This window comes from Mastomys coucha, unplaced genomic scaffold (assembly GCF_008632895.1).
Source record: "Mastomys coucha isolate ucsf_1 unplaced genomic scaffold, UCSF_Mcou_1 pScaffold6, whole genome shotgun sequence".
NCBI lineage: Eukaryota > Metazoa > Chordata > Mammalia > Rodentia > Muridae > Mastomys > Mastomys coucha.
The window spans coordinates 32,119,559-32,137,574 of NW_022196912.1; the positions used below are offsets into that span (position 1 = coordinate 32,119,559).

Genomic DNA, 18,016 nt, shown 5'->3' on the forward strand with positions numbered 1-18,016 from the left:
AAGGGGAAAGAAAGTTAAGATGGGACTTCAATAAAGGAGTTACACAGCTAACAAATTCGGTATATGGCATGCAGAAGTCAACATCTATACAATGAAAGGCATGGGCTGACAAAATTACATAGGAATAGTTTCAGATAGATTTAAACACCAGTCTTCAGATGGCAGCACAATGACTGTTCATTTTCTTCACTGAAGCACACCTTGGTTGTTTGTGCCATGAGAAGAGATTATAGGATCAAAGCACATCCATGTTTCTCTGTATAGTCTTTTTGGGGTCTAGCCTGAGTAAAGTCTAGTTTGTCTTCCTTTTTAATATCCTTATGCCTTACAGTATCCATGAATTCCCTTTGCATTTTGACATTTTAACCTTAAATGTCTATTTTGTTGGTCTAGATGTTTCCATATTTTGTTAGCAATAAAAAAATTAATGCAAAACACACAAATAGGATCAGCCACCCAACACCACTTTGAACTGTGTTGTATCTTCTGAAGGTAATCTTACAAGCAAGGTTTTACCTGAAGGTCAGAGTTCATAAGTATGAGGTTGAAAATCTGAACTGTGATGACCATCCATCACCATATCATTGTCATGATAGTGTACATTATTTAGTAAATGCCAGCATATCTCTGAATCCAAATCTATGTCTCCATCTCACATTTACCTTCATTCTAGAGTCTAGTGGTAGAGACCTCCAACTACATCCAAATATCCAGCTTTCTTTTAAATTTTAGTGGCAAATGTTGTATATTATATGACATAAAGATGTAACTGCCATCTGAAATGTTTTCCAGAGTGACTTGCATCGAGGAGTTGTCAATGCAATGGGAGAAAAAAGTCTCTGTGGGAAATGGGGAAAAAAAGCTATTTTAGAGCTCAGACTCCATTAAGAGATTATAGGATTCTCTGTGTTAGCTGTTTTCTTCTCTCTGTGCAACAGGGATGTGACAGCAAAACTTCCAGCTGCCATCTCATGATCTTGAGGATGGATACCATGTGCTGAGGATAGTGGAACTTAAAGATGAAAGCGTCCCAGTGCATCGATGATAGCATATGTCTATCACACTCTCCCTGGCCTGCCTCCCTCCTGACTTTTCATGATCAACAGAAAAGTAATGGCCCCGCTAGCTTAAGACATTCCTATTTCACATCATTCTTATCAACAGTTGGATGCAATTTTTAACTCATCCAACCCTCTCTTTTATAATGTGGAATGATAAGAAGTGACAGACTTGTTTTGCCAGGTCACATTTATGTAGTAATTATTAGAATTCTTTGCTTCAAAGGGAAAGAAACTTTTATGTGGAATGCAGTGTTTGGCACATGATGCATGTTCATAGAAAAACATATTGAATAAAAGGAACAATAAGGTTCTGTCAAACCAGATTTCTAAGTATTCAGCCTCAGCATGTGAATAAGCTCACTAGAATCTGAATCTCGGTTGAAAATTATGTCCAGGACATTCTACCTGGACATGACCAAGATATTTTGACTAGAGGTAAGAGTAACCTCTCTTTCTGCTACATTTTGCCTTTCCACAGGCATGATATTCTTTATTTCTCCACTCTTGATATCCTAGTTCTGAGAAAAGGAATAATTTCTCTAGTTGAAGTTTCAACAACCCCAGCACTAATGTCATACTTTGGAAGCAGATTAATTTCAAGACGTAGTTTTAATTTGCATTTGTTTTTGGAATGCAAAATACAAAATCAGTGGTATTTTATTGCAAATATAGTTTCCTTTAAGTGAATTAAAATTGTAATGCTTCAATGGTCACAAACAGTTTTTGTACCAAAAATCTAATTCAGTAATACTTCCTTGGCTTTCTCATTCCAAACTTATCTTTATTATTAATATGTCTGTCTATGTGTACTTGTAGCTCCTGTTGCACTTTCATGACTATCTCAGTAAATTCAATCCTAATGACATGGCTTCTAAGAGACAACAGAGGCCAGTGAGGCTTCAGATCCTGAGAGCAGAAGATCTCAGAGATTTATGAGCCAAAGATCTACTCATTCTCCAGATATCAGGTGTTCATCTTCACAAAGGACTGTAGCTCCGCTTAGTTTTTCCAAAGTAGCTGCTCTTACATTTGCCAAAACTGTCATCTGTATGCCTCAGATTGTTACTAGATGAAGACCAGATCTCCAAGTGTCCACAGGTGGTACCCAGTCCTGTTTTCATCCAAGGTAATCAATAATATGTTCCACTGAGACCAGAAGGGGTATCTGGCAGTGAGCATCACATGGCACTGTGACCTTAGACTCATAGACGAGTATGGAAGAAAACCTGGCATTTCCTATGGACCTTTATTTAAAATGGCCTCTGTCCTGTTTCTTTCTCCAATCAAACATAACAGAAGTCAGTAAACATTTTGGAAAACTAATTACTTAAAATATAGAGGTAGGCGATGTAAGGGTTGTAAAACTTAATCAGAAGAAGATACTATCTATTCTTCAAAATTATGGACTTTAAAATTGCATTGTGAAGCATTTTATGTGTTCTTATTTCCATTGCAAACCAGATGTTGTCATGTGTCCTATCAACGCTAATCTAGAACTCTATCTCTAGCATTCTAGAATTCAGCAATTCATTGTTGTTGTTCTTGTTACTGTTGTTGTTGTTTAAGGTATGTTAATAGAACAATAAGAGATATTTATGTTTTTACCCTGTGGTAACTCAAACAATAAAACATAGTCCTCACCCTCTAGTTCTATTGCATTAAGAAAGCAAAATATATAAGCAATCCATTTTAATCCTGTTGTGTACTGATGCAGCTGGTTAAAACAAATGACCCAAAAGGACCCAAAGAGCAGTAATACACTCTGACACTGCATACACAGACACATCAACAGTGATGTGCAAGCCCAAAAGGATGAGTTAGCATTACATAGAAGCAGTGAATACAGTGCTGATTCTTGCTTGTTAGCATTTCCTTGGAAGCCATGGTTAATATGAATCTAGGATCAACTAGAAAAGAGCTCTCTGGGAATTTCTGAGGGGGAGAAAGAGAAAGAGAAAGAAAGAGAGAGAGAGAGAGAGAGAGAGAGAGAGAGAGAGAGAGAGAGAGAGACCTTAGATGAGTGATGAAGTTGAGAGGAGAAATGTTGAATGTTGGCAGTGTGGTTCTATGGGTCCTAGAATGAGAATGGAGAAGGTTAAGCTGACTACCTATATAAATCTATACTATCTGACGCCAGATGCAATGTAACCAGCTATATTCATTGTGCTCCTATCATCAAGCCTTCCCTTTCATGAGAGACTGAATGTCTTGGAATTGGGAGCAAAGTACAAGGTATTTTTGTCACAAAACCCAGAAATGTATTTGACAAAGAAGAGATGCCATACAACTTAACTTCAGTCACTGAGTTGAGTGAGGTAAATGGGATAATCTATCTTTTTCAAAAGCTTGTATGTCATCATTTATCTTCCCCTTCACCATTTTTGATCTTGAAATATGATGATGAGAGGGGCAGTATGCATGATATAAACATGAGAGCTACAGCCCTTTGGGTCAAATGTACATCCACATTATATGAGATGACCACAGGAGTGGCTTGCCATTCTTCACTTGTTTTCATTTCAACATCACTTCATGCTTTATTCCCTCAAATCATAATCTCCTTTAAAATCAAGAGCTTGACCACTGACATTCTTTGAAAACAAACCCACTCTGGTATAAGCCCCCACTGCCCCACATATTCTATTACTTAGAGAATAAAGCTTCTCTCTCTCTCTCTCTCTCTCTCTCTCTCTCTCTCTCTCTCTCTCTCTCTCTCTCTCTCTCTCTCTGTGTGTGTGTGTGTGTGTGTGTGTGTGTATGTATTATGTATGTGATTAGTATGGCTATGTGTATGCATGTTTGCATATGTGTGGGGTCACATGAGTGTTCATGCATACCGAGGCAGGAGCTTGACATCAAGTGCCAAATAGGGTCTGTTGTTTGAACATAGAGTTCACTCACTTCATTAGTCTAGGTAACCATCTTGCTCCCATGCACTGGAATTATACGTAAGCAACAAAATCATCCAGTATTTATGTGGAAACGAGGATCTGAACACTAGTTTTCACTGGACACTCAAACACCAAGGGCTTTACTCACTGAGATGTATCTTCACCCCAATAATAACATACCAATTTACACAATGTGATGAGTTACTCAATCTAGAATGGGTGGCTGAGAATAAACTTCTTTAGCCTCATGGTCAATGGTTGTTTACCTTCAAAGTTATCTATCATGCCCATACCTTTTATGAATGCCTCAACTATCTTTAGAAATTTAAGAAGTAATACTTCTTGCTAAGCATGTGGCTATGCTGTAATCCCAATACTCAGGAAGTTAAGAAAGGAGAATTTTCATGAATACAGGCCACCCTAAGTTATATAGTGAGTTCCAGGCTAGCATGAGCTACAGTGTGAGAACCTCCCTCAAATAACAAGAATAATATACATGTTTCGAAGCACAATCTCTCTTCCAAAGAGGGAGGGAAAAGTTTTATTCAGATATCCAAATTGTGTGATGCCATTACTTCCAATGTCCTAGTGGCCTGTGGTCAAGGGAATGGGAAGTCAGAGGGCGAGTAGAACATTAGACCTTACTAGCTTATGCCAAGATACCCCAAAGCGAAAGTGCTTACAGTAACTTTTTCAATTAGCAATGTAAAATAATGCATTTCAAATTTCTCACACAATTGTGGAAGTAGACACACTCTAACAGAAATATGCTTTACACTGAGTTATACTCGTTTGCCCTCACCTACTAACAGTAGGAGTTATTGATAGGACTTTAAGAAGAATATTCTTATTGGTTGTGCTTGTATATTCCCATTGTGTACATGTCAGTGACTTGTTACAGTGTGAACTTTACGGAATCTGACTGGGAGCAAAACTGACACCCATGTCAAGACCTTTTATTCTGTACTTACTAGATGGAGAATTCTTATTTATCCTGCCAAACCACTATTCATGTTTCTATTTTCCATTTATTAATATAGTGTCCATCTTATTATTTGATTATGGCTAATAATCTAGGACACTGTTATAGTCTAACTTGGGCTACTGATTTCAACTACATGGATTTGGGTCTAAAGTTCTCCCAAGTTTTAAAATTCAATAAATCTGTATTTTTTTGTATGAGGATTCTGGAACTGTGACCAAAATACATGACAAATACATTTAAAAGTGGAATCATTTATTTTGTATTATGATTTCAACACATGGTCACCTGGTTCCTTTAAATTGGGCCTGAAGAGATGTTAAACATCATAGCTGTAAGAATATATGGAGGAGGAAGCTATTTGTTCTGTGATGATCAGGAAATATGAGTGAGAGAGAGAAAGAAAGAGATTGGGGACCAAAGATAATCAATTTTCTCCTAATAGATCCCATCCTACCTCCTAAGGCTTACACCAGAGAAAAACAGCTTCACTAACTGGAGACCTAGTATTCAACACTTGAACTTGATAGCAATGCTTCATCGTAGCCTAAGAGTCACATGCACTTACATTATTTTATTTGTTTTTAAAAATTCAGACAAATGGTGTCTATACTCTGTAGAAATGAAGAGAAGAGAAGACATTTTCCTGTTCTTATTTTGTGCCAAGCTCTCAAAGACCTAATTCTCGGAAGGCAGAAGAATGAGTAGAGGCTTCAAACACATATGGTTCTAGATAAATTCTAGAAAAGGATTTAAAATGTTGATTAAAGCAACATTCATTAAAATAAATAAATAAATAAATAAATAAATATATAAATATATAAATATATAAAAAAGCAACATTCATTATAGGAAATCCAAAATGTTTGGATTGCCAGTTCCATCATACATACACTGCCAATGACAATACTCTAATAGCAACAAACTGTGATAGCAATAGATGCTAACAGTATCAAAGTGCCATAAGCATATTGTCCACTTGTGAAATAGTGGATTCTGTATTCAACACTTCAGATCTCTTCTATTTTAATGATAGTTTTAAGATGAAAAATTTGAGACCACTTGTCTCAATGCACCTTTGAGACATGGATTTCAAAACCACAGATACAAACCTTTGCTACTGAGCAATATGAGCTCCCAGATAATTACCAGTCAGCTGAAATTCTTATCATCTCTTCAGCTCAAGACTGGGTTTCATAGATATATATGGTAGGTGATACCATGGACTTCTTTGGGGTCTGTGGAAAATGTTTCTAAGTTCATATTCTTCATTACTCTTAATATTGTTTTACACCTTTGTGTAAAAGACAGGTAAAAAGTGTGAAGGTGAACTATAAGTCTAAATATTTTATCACATGAGCTCTAAAAGTTTATGGACTTTACTCCTTGCTGAATTTCTTATTACTGGATCAATGCCAGCTTTATACTAAGAACTCAAATTTGATAGCTCTGCATGAACAAATAAATGAGTGATTCTGATACAGATTATGCTTGTCAGAACATTTCGGTAGTCACACAGGTCCACTCCCATGTGGGACCTTTGTCCCCTGAGTGACTACTTTATCTACTCTCCCACTCTGGATTTAAATTTCTTAGAACTCTAGAACAATGTGCTTAACATCTCCTCTATAGAGGAGTGAGTATCTCAGGAAATGTTAACCAAATTCAAATGTTAATCAAATTTGGTGTCCAAAGCCAGGTCTGAGGCTGCGTGACTGGACTCTGTGCTTTCTACGTGGTAGTGGAGTGATGGCTATGTTGATGGTGGATTGTTTTGTTTTGTTTTGTGTTGTTTCTTCAGAGATAAGGTTTGAACCCAGGGCCTGAGTGTGCTACACGAGCTCCCTTTTGCTGAGGCATAGCTTGGTCTGGTCCCCAGAGCACACTTTGATTGCTAGGCCTATTCTAGAACCTTCCAGGCAGGTGAATGAGAAGCTGGCCCTGACTTTGCTGTCATTACCCTGGGAACATTGATATGGGGCAAAAAATAATAAATAATAATCACTTCCAAAAAGAATGTCTTTTGAAATTATAATTACATGTATTTTCCACTTTCTCTTTCTTTCCTCCCAACCCCTTCCCTGAAGCCTTCTTTCCCCCTTGAACCATATATATGCCTGTCTGTGTCTCTCTCTCTCTCTACATATCCATCTCTGTCTCTGTCTGTCTCTATCTATCACTGTCTCTCTCTCAAATTCATGGAAGTTTTACCCAGTGCTAATCAAGTCATAGATCTTGAAGGTCAGTCTATAACCACCACTTTATTAAACTAGCATAATCCCTAACTACATTCTAAATATTTATCCTTATATCAACAGATAAGTGTAGTTCTCACCCCTCATCAAAGAAACTTCTCTTTGCAAGAGATGGAGATCATTACAGAAAACCACAACCAATCAAAATGCAGAGAACAAGAGTTTATGTAGTGCCCAGTCTCAACCGATACATCTACAATACAATCACGTTTAAAAGATCATGGTAAGTTACTTTACCTTATATATTTCTTATCATTCTATGGAAGGAGATAAACATCATTCATTTCCTAATTTATTTTACTAGATATACAGGACAAAAAAACTCACTTAAAGCCATCTCATTCCCACCCAACTTCATTGTAAGAAATTCCATTCCTTTTGGTTAAAACATTGCCGTGTCTCTTGATATATCCTTATAGATAAGAAATGGCAGTTTATATTTTTGGCAACCAGATAGTCTAAATTTTTACAACCACTAGGCTGAAATACATCTAACACTTCCAAATAAGAATGCTCATTTTTGTTATTTTGTGACAATTGCTGCTTCTAGGACAGGATAAGTGAATTTTGTGAGTGTTGCTTCTTCCTGTTTTCTGACGGTTTAAACTCTAGATATATGAATTATGTCCCTAGCAGTTGTTCTAAATCCTGAGAGGGAGATTTTGATATTAAAAGTTTAAAGGAGAAAAAAACCACAAGTGGGCAATTTTGTTGCGCAAACTCAGAGTCTGATGGCAAGTCCTTTAGGAAAGGTGGAAATTGTAGGAGAATATCTCCACTGTGACACAGGAAGCCCTGTGATACTGTCTGAGATAGAAAGTGAGAATGAATGAATGATAAAGGAAAGTGCTATAGTATCTATTATTTAGTGACTGATAATGTGAGAAGTAAGTGCCAAGGAGCAGCTTTGGCTTGAAGAGGGCTTCTGAGGAAAGGGGTGTTTGGGAACAGCGGAAGAAATGACCCAGTCAATAATGGGTGCAACTGACAGCCTTGTAGTATGTTCAAGATGGCTCCCTAGACAATCCTCTGCAGATAGCTCTTTGCTATGTAGTCTGCTTGAGCTAGCTTTCTGCTTGAGACAGTTCTCTCTGCTTGAGAGAGAACTCTCATGGTAGAAAAAAAATTCTAAAAGCTCTCTGGCTAGCTCATGGGTTTTCCTACAAAGGTCAAAAAAGCTACTTTAGAAAAATTCTTGGATTTTCCAAACAAGTAGAAAATCCTGTTAGAAAACTATCTAAAAGACCTGTGTTCTCTCTTTCTCCAAGCAGTTCTCTCAGGGTTGCTCTCTCTCTTATACCAAAGCCCAGTGTTTTATTTACATATCAATTCAGTCATTTACTCCTGGTTACCCCTTTAATCAGTATTTTATGACCTTAGCCCCTTGACTCTTAGAAGACAGCAAGTACATTTTTTATTTCATTTCATTTTATTTTATTTTATTTTTAGCATGGCAAATGAATTCAGAGATCTGCCTGCATTTTTAAGTACAGACAATAAGATAGCAGAGTGGATCGCCCTTTGAGATCACCATTTCCACTATGCCTGGGCCTAAACTAGCTCTATCCCATGCAGACCTTGAACTCAGGAATCTACCTGCCTTTGCAAGCACAAGCAAAAAACTTACGTGGGTGGGATCTTACCTTGCTATCACCATTCTCTCAATCTCTGTATCTCCTTCATTAATATCTGACAAGCCTTCTCGTAGTGCATCTGCCTAGGGGTTTTGGTTTTTTTACGTCAGCAAAAGCCCTCATATATTTCATATCACATCCTTATATTTTGCATAGTGAGAAACTGTATATTCTTTTATTCATTTTAAAGTTAATTATTTTATTTAATTGCATTCCAAATGTTCCCACCCTCCTGGTCCCTTCTCCCCTAGGTTCTTCACCCTATTGCCTCTGAGGGGGTCCTCCCCTCCCTCTCAGGCATTCCCCTTGCCTGGGGCATCAAGTCACTATAGGATTAGGCATACTATCTCCCACTGAGGGCAGACAAGGCAGTACTCTGCTACATATATGCCAGGGGTCTCAGATCAGCCTATGTATGTTCTTTGATTGGTAGCTTAGTCTCTGGGAGTTCCAATGAGTCAGCATTAGTTGACACTATTGGTCTTGCTATGCATTATCATTTCCTTTAGCTCTTTCAATGCTTTCCCTAAATCTTCCATTGAGGTCTGTGACCTCAGTCCAATGGTTTTCTGTATCTGCATCTGCCTTGGTGGGCTGCTGTTAGAGCCTCTCATTAGACCAGCCATGCTAGGCTCCTATCTGTAAGTGCAACATAGCATCAATAATAGTGTCAGGGTTTTGTGCCCACCCATGAGATGGATCCAGACAACCTTTCTTTCTGCTTCTGATCCACTCTTGTCCCTGAACTTCTTTTAGACAATAAAAATTCTGGATCAAAAATTTTGAAGGTGGATTGGTGACCCCATCCCTCTACTGGGGCCCTGTCCCCAAAGCAAAGATTCTCTCTTCAGGTTCCATCTCCACAATATTGTCAATTTCAGTTAATATCACCCCTATTGATTCAGAGAAGCCTTCAACATCTCAGATCTCTGGGAATTTCTAGAGGACAAAACAAGAACCCAATTAAAAATTGGGATACAGAGTTAAACAGAACTCTCAACAGAGGAATCTTGAATGGCCAACAAGCACTTAAAGAAATTATACATTCTTGATCTTATGCTTTTAGAGTTCTTTCCTATAGCCTTAAGGGCTCTCCTGAAGGTCACAACATTTACCATTTTGCTGAGACACATCATTGCCTAGCAGACTTCTGCTGTCCCTGATTATCATGGTGTTATTAACCTTGGCAAAGGGGACATTCCCCAATAACTTTGGCTGGGAGGACGTCTCCTGAAGGAGGAACAAAAAGCAAATCATGTACAGTAGCATACAAACAAGGCCCATGCCTAGCAACTGTCAACACCCATGAAATTGAAATGTTTCTGTTTTGTTGTTTTTGTTTTTGTTTTATTTTTGTTTTTTGTTTTCTTCATTTTTTTGTATGCAATGAATTTTGATCATTGTACTCTTCTGACTCCTGAAGATCTTCCCTATTGATGTGTTTCAGTGGTGGGTTTCAAGGTCAGATTCATAATCTGGAAACCTATAGTGGAGACAGTGCAAAAAGACTGATAATCAGGTAATGAAGGTGGAAGTGTATTAGGAAGACAAGTAGAGATTACGTGGGGTTGTAGAGACCTGGACTAGTGAAATCACACTATATAGGAAGAGAAATGACTGGATTTAGGGCCTATGTTAGGTAGTCTTAGAGTCTCTCAATGCATGTTTGTTCCTTTGAGGATTATCCATATTCTGGAATCTGCTGACCAATGTTGACTATGCCTAATTTTTATGAGGTTACATTTTAATCTGTTCCATGAAGTTTTCTCCACCCACTTAGATGCACCACACTCCCAAAGTTGCTACTATGGGAGACACTTATTAATGTCTACACTGATCCTGAAATTATTCTGAATTATGGACACATTGATGTTATTCTATATTTTTTTGGTCCAGAGTTACTTCCTTGCAATGTCAGACAGACAAAAATTACCTTAAAACTCAAGTCTCTTCAAAGGTTTCAACAAATTCATTTGGCTGAAGAATTGGGACACAAATTGATGTGAAATATTAATGTGGATACTAAAGCATATTTTCACAGAAATATTAATATTTTGGCCTATATGGTGCTGAGGCAGTACTTCCTACAAGTCACTCTGGTACTGAATTGCTAATCAGGATCCTAGTTCTATATCCATATTAACCCTCATGGCTAAAAAATCAATGACAGTAGTAGGATTTTTAACCAGTAGTAATTCATCAGCTGTTTCCACTAGTTGTGTTACATAATATCAATGCTGCATCCTTTAGAGCTCCACCGGGATTCCATTAAGACAGCAGCTGCGGCATGTAGAGTCCACATAGATAGCTCTGCCAATTAACAAAATTTATATATGCAATTTCAAAGACCTCTTTAACATTTGCACTGATATTTCAAAGCAACAGTTTATTCAATTAAAAGGAAACATTTAAAAACAGATAATATTTTTTACAGTATCTTAGCAACAGGTGATTGAAGCCATGCCTAGAATGAAAGACTTGAGATTTTGCCAGAAGGGCCACATACTAGTGTTATCGTCCTTTTAACAAATGGAATAAATCTAATATTGTTTTGGACAAGTTGTGCTGCATTACATCATAATATGAAATCCTGACAACATAACTGAAGTTGGAAGAACAAGCAGAGGGTGTATGTGCAGTTCTAACAGACCCTCACAGCATTTTAGAGGGAAAGCAAATATTAGACACATTTCCATGCCTTAGCTGCAATTCCAGTGCCTGAGATGAGTTCATTGTCCCAATCTAAGTTGTTCAGAGCTCAGCTGTCTAGCCTGAACCACTGAGTCAGAGAGCTGTGCCCCCACTTTCCATCACTCATTTGAGAACTGTTCATTATAGAAAGTTATACCTCTGGATTACATACAGAGAACATTGATTTTATTTTAGGGGATTATAACGAGTGCTAGAATCACTTTGAACTCCTACAATTGTTCTATAGGCCCTGGTTATAAATCTATTTGTGTTAGTTTTAAAAGAAGCAAGCATCAAGAAAATAAATAACTCAATTAAGTATTGGTACCTGGTACTGAAGAGAGGTCTTAAAAGGAGAAATACAAACAGATAAGAAAATTATTTTTAATGTTTAGTATCAGTAGAAATCAGGGAAGTATAAATTAAAATGAATTTGAGATTTATCTTACTCCTAGTAGAATAGATAACATTAAAAATAATAACACATGCTGGTATGGATATGGGGAAATAGTAACGCTCATCACTGCTGTTAGGAGCATGAACTAAAAACAAAACAAAACAAAACAAAACAAAACAAAAAAAAAAAACAATAGGGAAATCTGTATGGAGGTTCCTCCAAAAGCTAGAAATAGAGTGACAGTGTTTATCAGTTATACCATTTTGAGTATGTGGCCAAAGGACCCTATGTTTTCCTGTAGAGACACTGTGCATCCATGTTCACTGCTGACCTCACAATATCTAGGAAATGAAAACAGCTTAGCTGTTCACCCCAATGACTATATAATTAATATTTGTCATATATACACAATGGAATGTCAGCCATCTCTACAATAAGATAAAATTATGAAAATTTCCAGAAAATAGATGGAACTAGAAATAATCATTTGAGTAATAATACAGATTCAGAAAGACAAATATCACATTTTCTCTCATATGTACCTGCTAGCATTGACTCTTTAAATATGTGTGTTTACACTGGATTATGCATAGAAGGCAAGAAACAGGCAAATGGCCATGAGATAATTTCAAGAGAGGGGAATAGATGCAAGTGATATGGATATGGAAAAGGAGGTAATGGAATAGCAAAATTTAAGTGGGTTGGGGAATTGGGGGCAGGATAGACTAGTGAGTAAAGGTGGGAAAACTAATAATAAAGTCATTTGAGAATGTCATAAGGAAATATATTGTGGAAACTTCATATAGACACATATACATAAATAAAATAAATTTGTGAAGACTCTATTTGAGAAGGGAGTTGAAAAACAGAGGGGAGGGGGAAAGAGAGAGTAGTGAGTGTAGTTCCATAGGCTCTTATCTCTAAACAGTAAAAACTGCTGTCATTGCTCTTGGTTACCCTTGAAAACTTGATGGCAAGAAGCTACTGGTTAACATACTAAAAATTTAAGTCATGGGACATGGAAAAATGAAGTTGACACAGACCAGAAATCTCCATCCATACTAGCTAGTTTCTATAGTGTTGGATGATGCTATGGCACTGTTGGGAGTGAAAGGCAATCATCTTGTCATCCAAAAGTAAATCTACAAGAATGACCTGTCTGGCAAGATATGCCCACTAATGGAATACTGAGATGAGCATTATTGGAGTAATTAACCATGTTTCTGAGTTAAAGTTCATTCTCCAAGATGGAACTTTGCCTAGTGCCATCAGTGAGCTGGGTCCAAAGGGGGAACTTAATACTATTACTGAGATAAAAGGCTATTAGAATAAATTGCTTCCCTTAGTATTTGTCTTTTTACTCACAGATTGTTGTATTTCTCAACTCTCATTAAAGAAGCTTCTTTTGCAGTACATGATGATTAATACAAAGATCCACAGCTGGTCAACATGCAGAGACTAAGAAACTGAAGAATACTTGACTCTAAATATATCTATATCACATCCTCTTCCCAACCATGAGGCTCAGGAATCATCTCACAAGAGAGGGGTGAAAGAATATAAGAGTTAGCAGAGTGGCTGGCTGCAGCAAAATAGTATTTTCTGGATGTGACAGGGATATCATATATGTGAACTTTCAGAGCTGTGATTGCATACAGAAAATCTGCAAAAGATTAAGACATACAAAATTCCAGGATGGACAGAGGAGAGGCTCATGAAGTTTTATGCCTAGCAGAGGAGCTTTTTAGCAATTAATAGATGTTAGGAGGGGGAAGAGTCAGGTTTTTTTTTCAAGCATGTGGTCCTTGAGAGATTACATGTGCTCCAGAAGATAACCCTATACCCATGCACATACAGGGCACACTGATAAAACTGAGGATTTCTTAAAGAGCCCATGAAATTACTAGGGAAATTATGGGAGGATAGGAGAGAAGTTGGAGTGGATCAATGGAGAATGGGGAGTGTTTTTAATCAAAAAACATTATACACATGTAAATAATTCCCAAAACAATAAGAATCTGATGACATAAAAGTTAAAATAAATCACTCTTTTCCATTGGTCATGGGACAAGTAGCAAGCTTCATGTTCATTTCAGAGTATAGGCCATGGATTCATACAAAGAGTTTCAGGGTACAAAGTGTGTTAGCGAAGGCTAATGAGAGTTTCTTTCTTTTAAAAAAAAGAAAGCTCCACCCTTGGATACGTTCATGAAGATTGGTGGAATAAGGAGTAACAAGTAAAAAAAATAAATAAAAATGATTAGTGAATAAATCTTCATATACTTTCAGGAACATATTCTATCAATGCCAGTTATCAAATCTATATTTCCCATAGCTCTCCAGTATATAAAACATCTTCATATATTCCCTCCATGAAAGATATTATACACGTTGAACATCTATAATAGCACAGTTATGTATCTGTGCTCACCATATTGTAGTAATTATTACTATAATTATTGGATGGTAATTATAATCTCATAAGATCTGTTAGCATCATTCTTGACTTATTTAAGCTAAACCCAAAAGAGACCACCCAGTAAAACAGAAAACAACTTAAAATGTGTCATGGATTTGCTTCTCTCCCTGATCAGAGGAAATCTAGTTCTCTTATTGTTAGGTGGTTACCCAGCAAATACATAGAATTTTTCCGAGTTCTATTTTCTGTTAGGCATTAGGCTAAGCTCTAAAGACACAAAATAGTGTGATCTCTTCCTTCAAGAGCTATACAAGTAAGTCAGAAAAACACAAGTAACTGTATAATTAGGTTACTGCATGAAAAGAGAGAAAGCATAATATTATGGGACTTAATAGGTCCCATAATATGTCTACCTAATCTTATGGGTGAAGATGATGTACAAGCAGGCTCCCACAAAAACTAGGGCAAAAGAAGCCACACAGAAACAGTACAAAAGTTAGTCAGATATCAAAAGAAAGAGATATATCAAGATGAGATAATTTGTCAATATGGCCACAGCCCCACATCATGTATGAATGGCTGAGCTTTTTCTCACACTATTACTGAGAGAAAATATGAACCACCAGGTCTTAAAATGCTTAGGATCAATGAATGAAGAATATTTATGTCTTTTGTTCTCTATTCCCATTGACAGACACCTATTTATTCCTTACTTCCTTAAACCCAAATCCTAGGGTCTAGTCTGATTCTGTCTGACTGTGGTTATTATGATTTAAGGAATACCTTGAGGTACAATGCAGGTAGACTCTGAAGCAGCTGTAACTATAGAAGGACTAATTCAGTCTCTTCCTCTAAATTTTAGTCTAAAAAGAAAAAACAAACAAGTCCAAGACTGAGAGACAGGTACAGCAACGTGGATCTAAGACAGAGCAAGGAGTACACAGAGTTTAGATGGGAAATGACCATGGGTGTTTTCTAAATATTAATGAGGGTAGGGAGCTTAATTCAGGAAATCCTTGTTGGTGGCTCCAGTTATGGCTGGAGAAGTGAACAAAGTCTGCTTTGTTGCTTGCTTGCTTGCTTCCTTCCTTCCTCCCTTCCTTCCTTTGTTCCTTCCTTCCTTCCTTCCTCCCTTCCTTCCTCCCTTCCTCCCTTCCTCCCTTCCTCCCTTTGTTCCTTCCTCCCTTCCTTCCTTCCTCCCTTCCTTCCTTCCTTCCTTCCTTCTTTCCTTCCTTCCTCCCTCCCTTCTTTCCTTCCTTTCCTTCCCTTTTTTCTTTCTTTCTTTTTTTAACTTAGGACCACCAAGTTGTAAAGATAAATGTTTTTACCTGGCAGTTGTACCACTGGTGAACTGTCAAGTTGAGAAAGAGTGAATTGCTAGTTTGTATTTGTTTTTAATGTTAAATTAGTCCTTGATAAAAGTTGCTTTTTTAGGGGTTAATCTTTGACCATTATAATTTGATGCCATCTCCATTTTGGTTGACCTGTCTCACCATCAGGCATGTTACTCTCCATGACTGACTGTATAAGTGCTTATAAAGGAATAAATTGCCTTTCTATATAGCCTCCTCCCAAAAGAAATTGTCAGAGAACATCTGCCCTTATTGTCACTTGAGAGGGAAGAGACCACTTCAGGAAGGAAACCTCATGTCTTACAAACTTGGAGGCTAATAGGACTCCATTGTCAGTCAGTGAAGCTAAAGAAGTGAATTGCTGAAGAGAAAAGATTTTTCTCTCTGATGGCCATAGATGGGCTGTAAAGAACAAGAACAGTAGCTAGAGATGTTTCTTCCTTTAGACCTGAAGAAGTGCCCTGCATCCAAAGTGTGAGCTTGCTCCTTGGGTCTCTAGAGAACAAAGTCTATCTACCTGTTCTCATATACATACACCCACCTCTCCATATTTGTTCATCTTTCCTTCAAAGGCATAAAGAAATTTTCCTTGAAATACTCACATCGCTCTCAGTGACAGACTCAGAAAGACTACTTAGTGGCCAGTTCCCAGTAGAAATCGTCTACATGGACCATGTAGAAGAAAGAAATTTGGGCAGGAGGCCATAAAGGAGGAACAGTGTAGTAGGATAATGAAGAGCTATAAAACACACTTTAAGGAAATATGTTTCTAAATATTATATGTTTACTTAAAATATATAATGTTTAAAAGGTGTGTGTGTGTGTGTTCCTACCACATATCTTGTAGAAATACTGAAGGTTATATGTGTCAGAGTAATTAAGTATTCCAAACAATAGTTTGTGATTATGTAGACACCTGTATTGAATTGCTCATGAGAAAGACTAGATTCAGAATTTATGGTTGTAGTATCAGTATCATTTTTTTGTTTTTGTTTTTGTTTTTGTTTTTGATTTTGAGACAACATTTCTCTGTGTAGTCCTGGCTGTCCTGGAACTCACTCTGTAGACCAGGCTGGCCTCTAACTCAGAAATCCGCCTGCCTCTGCCTCCCAAGTGCTGGGATTAAAGGCATGTGCCACCACTGCCCAGCTCAGTATCATTTTTATAAGAACTGTTAGTCCCTCTTTCCTCAATTACTTTTCTATATCTTCTAAAGTATGAATATTGCCATATAGAAGTATCTTTTCATAAGCTAAGATTTAATAATTAAGTGATTAGTCATACAAAATGAAACCATGTTCCAGCAGGAAACAGAGAAGGGAATATTATCTTTTTTTTCTCCAATAATTTATTTTTACTAATTTTACATCCTGATCGCAGCATGCCTCCTCCCCTCCCTGTCCTACCCTTACAAATCCCTTTCCCCATCACCCTCTCCTCTTCTTCTCAGAAAAGGAGAAGCACCTCTTGGGTACCACTCCACCCTGGGACATCTAGTTCCATCAGAACTAGGCATATCCTCTCCCACTGAGGCCTAACCAAGTAGTCTAAGTAGGGGGCAAGGGGATACAATGTCAGGGAACAGAGACAGAGACAGCCCCTGCTCCACTTGTTTGGGGACCCATGTGAAGACTAAGCTGCACATTTACTACAAACATGTAGAGGGCCTAGTTCCAACCACTACATAGTCCCTGGTTGATGGCTGAGTCTCTGTGAGCCCTTGTAGACCTAAGTTGGTTGATGTTGTAGATCTTCCTGTGGTATCTTTGACTCCTCCGGCTTGCTCAGTTCTATTCCCTACTCTTTCCCAAGACTTCCTGAGCTCTACCTGTTATTGGATATGGGTCTCTGCATCTACTTCCATCTGCTGCTGGATGAAGCCTCTTAGGAGACAGTAATGCTAGGTTCCTCTCTGCAAGCATAGAAAGGTATCATAAGTAGTGTAAGGAGTTGGCTCTCTCCCATAAGATGGGTCTCAAATTGGGACAGTCATTGGCTGACTCAGTCTCTGCTCCACCTATCCCTATACATCTTGTAGGTAAGACAAATATTGAGTTGAAGATTTTATGGGTGGGTTGATGTACCCCTCCATCCTCTAGAAATCCTGCCTGGCTAGAGATGGGCCACTTCAGTCTCTATATTCCCCTCTGTTAGAAATGTTTGCTAGGGTCACTCCTTTAGACCCCCAGTATCTTCCCCCTGTCCCAGGCCTCCAGTTAGTCCCAGAGATGCCCTTATACCAATTTCCAGTCTCACGTCCATACCTCTCCTACTCCCCTCCCCACACCTGATCACCATCCCCATTCCTCTCCTTATTACTTCTCTTAGACAATT

General features: G+C 37.8%; 1 long non-coding RNA gene across 2 annotated transcripts in view; it reads left to right on the forward strand.

The window, feature by feature from the left end:
* The first annotated feature begins 14,588 nt into the window (after positions 1-14,588).
* Positions 14,589-18,016, forward strand: part of LOC116080311 — a 69,792-nt gene continuing 66,364 nt past the window's right edge. For both annotated transcript variants that reach the window (XR_004114391.1, XR_004114390.1), the window contains exon 1: positions 14,589-14,643. This is a non-coding gene — a long non-coding RNA (uncharacterized LOC116080311). The remainder of the gene's footprint in view (positions 14,644-18,016) is intronic.